Genomic DNA, 4,942 nt, shown 5'->3' on the forward strand with positions numbered 1-4,942 from the left:
TTCATGTTTTATACATTTTACTAAAACTAAAACAGGCTTAAAATAAAATTAACTTCAACAGATTGTTAAAACACAAATAACAAACTTGTTTGAATGATGTATTTTTCACAATCTATCAAACTGAATAAAAAATATGTTTTGTAGAGAAAATATTTTCGACACGTCATTAAATTGGGATCAAAGGTCAAAATTATGTGAAATGTATAGGGTGCTCCAATTCCTCCAATATAAACAACCCGAAGTTGAGTGGATAGTAGCGGTAAAATGTCATTGCTTTATTCGGGCTTTATTTTAGGGAAGATCACTGGAACTCGAATAGAGAACTACTAGTATTTTATTTTTATATTAAGCAAGATGCTGGTTTGAACTAGCGGCCATAATTGTTAATTCATGCATCCTCTAAAGAGTCTTTTACCTTAAAATCCTTAATCTTGTCTGGTTCTGTGCTGAGGGGCTGTGCAATAATTATGAGCCCTGGGGAGGGTAAAATTGACGGGGGGTACAAGAAAAATTTTGCGAGCCGAAAGGGGGGGCAAACAATTTTGGCAAGCCGAGAGGGGGGATTTTTGGCACACATTCATGGGGCGCCTTTTAAATAAGACACTCTAAAAGACTTTTATTTTTAAAATGGCTTAGGAAAACAGTACGGAAACGCAGTTAAATATGCAAAATGTCCTGCTCGCTGCGCTCGCAACAGGTATCTAGGCCACTTAAAGTTTGTAAATTGGAATCATTGCGCCAGTTGTGATTCAGCCCTGTACAAGTTGACAGGCTTCAATAGTGTTGTTGGGAGACAGGCTCCTTCTAGCTACTGTTGCTACCTGCTATTCTGCATTCTGCAAGTTGCTCTGCATGGCAAGGTTAGTGCATGATTGTCGTGACATAATTACCACACAGTAACTATAGTGGCGTGGTGGCAGCGGTGGGATAATTCCTAGTACTAGTTTCCATACATGAGGTCTATACATAACTGGCAGAGGAAATCTGAGGCAAAATGTGACTAACTTCTCTATATCTACAGGGTCCTCATTGAGAAGGATCTGCAACGACTTCTTCTCCTCAACTCCTCTAAAACCAACCTTGTCATAATAATGAGCACGGAAATTCATGTAGTTTCTTGAGTCAGTCATGATTTGTCTTGCCATGCTATAGTGGCGTGGTGGCAGCACTGGAAAAGGATTCCACGCACCTGTGAAACCTACTCTACTGCATCCTAGCACCCTGTGACACTGTCTGGAACTATCTGAATTTAAGCTTACCTAAATTTAAGCTTAAGCATACTTTCTACAGTTAAGCTTACATCACATGTCAAGTCACACACTTCCCAGTGGACAATCAGTCAGTTAGTATTGAACTGTCATAACACTGCCTTGGTTTATTGCAGAGCCCTCACCAGTCTTACAATATGGCTACTAATCGTGCCCCCAAACAGTGGAGTCTCACGAAGATTGAGACAGTAAACTCTTTTGAGAATTGGAAACAGAACTTACTGTACACATTGTCCCTAGATCAAAACTTCACCCCTTACCTTACTGAAGGACTACAGTGGGGCAACAAGACTAAAACAGCCCCCCAACGTGGCATGATAGATGATGGAGAAGATGTTGACGCACCGTTACGGAAAACAGCGCAACAGAAGTGTGCCACCCTGGATCTCATGCTAGGACAAATCGCTAATTATTGCCCAATCATCGCGCGTAACACCATCATCAAAAACTCCAAATCATTAAACAATATTTGGCAGACAATTAGATTGCACTACGGTTTTCAAAGCACCGGGGTCACTTTCTTGACTTCAGCACCATACAGCTAGAACCAAATGAGCGTCATGAAGATCTCTATCAGCGGCTCATGGCCTTTGTGGAGGACAACCTACTTGTACCAGATGGAGGGATAACACACCATGGTCAGGCTATTGACGAGGATGAAGAGCTTACCCCATCCTTGGAGAACTTTATCGTGCTTACATGGCTACGTTTAATCCACAATGATCTACCTCGTTTGGTGAAACAACGATACGGTACCGAACTCCGTTCAAGAACTTTGGCCTCAATCAAACCAGAGATATCTCAAGCCCTGGACTCCCTTCTTGACGAATTACAGACATCAGAGAATGCAAGATCAATGCGTGCTACAGTACCCCGTCCTCAACAGTTTCCCCGCCAGGGCGCCTTTGGCGGAAGATCACGCACAGCACCCCAACGACCAAGACCAACTAAGACATGCCCCATATGCAAACAGGTTGGACGCTCGGAGTACCAACACTTCCTTAGCGAGTGCTCTTATCTACCTGACAAAGATAAAAAGTTTATCTTACGTGCCCGCCAAGTAGCCAACATTTTTGAAGATGATGATGAAGAAGAAGCCTCTGATGTCACATGTGCGTACGTGGAACAAAACATACAAGATCAACCACTCTCAGAAATACCAACTACACATCGTGTCCAAGTTCGCCAGTCGCCATACTTTAATGCCTTCCACAAGCATCATTCAGTCAGAGTTACACTTGATAGTGGAGCAGAAGGAAACCTCATTCGTGAAAGTACAACAAAATCCTTGAACGCCAACATTCGTAAAAGCACTCAATCAGCACACCAGGCAGATGGCTCGTCACCGTTAACTGTTGTTGGTGAAACTACCGTGACCTTCACTCGGGATGGACATGACTTCCATTTTGAGGGTTTGGTAGTTGAGAACTTAGATGTTGATGTATTGGCTGGCATTCCTTTCATGGAGGTTAATGACATCACAATCAGACCTGCTAAACACGAGATCATTCTCGCCGATGGAACTACATGGTTATATGGATCTCGGCTCACTACTGACAAGCCTAATCACCAGAGTGTGCGACGTGCCCATGTGTTACGAGCCCCTTCAGGAACCACAACCATTTGGCCAGGCGACTTTGTTGAGATTGAGCTACCACAAGAAGTGTCACCTCATGACGGTACCTATGCCCTGGAGCCACGCACCGACACCCACATTGCCAAGACCCTCGCAGCAAACCGGATATGGCCCAATCCTACTATAGTGCAAAGCATTGCAGGAAAATCCGTGTCCCTAATCTCACCAATGAGCCCCTAACCTCAAACGCCAAGAACACTTTGGTCAAATCCGTTCCGTTTACATCCCAGAAGCCAGAGAAACCCTACCTGTAAGACAAAGTGGTGCTACAAAGATCCAACCAACTCAGCCCTTTTCTGTATCTGTCTCGGTGGATCCGGACAACATTCTCAGTTCCGAAGATCAGATGAAGTTCCGCACCCTTTTAGAGGAGTATGATGAGGTCTTCAATCCTTTATTTCCTGGCTACAATGGCTCAGCAGGTCCCTTCAAAGCTGTTGTCAATATGGGGCCGGTCCAGCCACCACAGCGAAAGGGTAGACTCCCACAGTATGCACCGGACAAGCTCCAAGCACTCCAACACAAGTTTGACGACCTGGAGAAACAAGGTGTGTTTGCTCGTCCAGAGGACATCGGCGTAACAGTGGAGTACCTCAACCCCTCATTCTTAATAAAGAAACCCAGCGGCGGTTTTCGGCTGGTAACCGCTTTTGCAGAAGTTGGCTGTTATAGCAAGCCGCAGCCATCTCTCATGCCAGACGTTGACTCTACTCTCCGCAACATTGCGAGATGGAGGTATCTCATTGCAACTGACCTCACAAGTGCATTCTATCAGATCCCTTTGTCACGGGCATCAATGAAGTACTGCGGGGTAGCTACACCCTACCGCGGAATACGTGTACACCAGATCAGCTATGGGAATGCCTGGTTCGGAAACGGCACTGGAAGAGCTCATGTGTCGTGTACTTGGTGATCTTCTTGAAAAGGGAGTTGTTACCAAGCTCGCCGATGACCTGTACTGTGGAGGCAACACAGTCGAAGAGCTACTCCATAACTGGCGGTTAGTACTCCATGCCCTGTACAAATGCAGCCTCCGTCTTTCTGCCTCCAAGACTATCATTTGTCCTAAAAGTACGATGATCCTGGGGTGGATATGGTCCAGTGGCACTCTTCGGGCTAGTCCCCACAAAGTGGCGACCCTCAGCACATGTTCCACTCCAAGCAATGTACGTGGTCTTCGATCCTTCATAGGTGCTTTTAAAGTACTGGCTCGCGTGATCCCCAACTGTACCCAGCTCCTCAGCCCACTTGATAATGCCATCGCTGGTCTCCAGTCAAAGGACAAGATACCATGGACAGATGAACTCAATACAGCTTTCAGAACTGCCCAGACAGCTCTCACCTCATCCCATACCATCACCCTTCCACGCCCAGATGACCAATTGTGGATTGTTACAGATGGTTCTGTCAAGAAACACAGTATTGGATCAACTCTGTATGTTACTCGCAATGATAAACCACTCCTCGCTGGATTCTTCAGTGCCAAGCTTCGTGGTCGTCAACCTACATGGCTACCCTGTGAAGTTGAAGCCCTTTCAATAGCAGCCTCTACCAAGCACTTCAGCCCTTTGCTCATTCAGTCTCATCACCATGCGTGTATCCTCACAGACAGCAAACCATGTGTTCAAGCCTACAGGAAGCTTTGTCGTGGAGAATTCTCCACAAGCCCACGGGTTTCAACCTTTCTGTCTACCGTCAGTCGCTATCAAGCATCTGTACGCCACCTTGCTGGGTCTGCCAACATTCCCTCCGATTTTGCAAGCCGCAATGCCCCTGATTGCACCGAACCAGTGTGTCAGATCTGTAACTTTGTGAAACGAGAGGAAGAATCCACAGTTCTCCGTATATCTACCCAAGACATTATGTCTGGGCATGCCCGCCTCCCGTTTACCAGTAGACCAGCCTGGACAAGTATCCAGCAGGAGTGCTCCGATATGCGACGATGTCATGCACATCTCACACAGGGCACAAGACCGTCTAAGAAAGCAACCAATGTGAAAGATGTTAAACGATATCTTCAGGTAGCTTCAGTCGCCAA

The sequence above is a fragment of the Amphiura filiformis genome, chromosome 1, assembly GCF_039555335.1.
Source record: "Amphiura filiformis chromosome 1, Afil_fr2py, whole genome shotgun sequence".
Classification (NCBI taxonomy): domain Eukaryota; kingdom Metazoa; phylum Echinodermata; class Ophiuroidea; order Amphilepidida; family Amphiuridae; genus Amphiura; species Amphiura filiformis.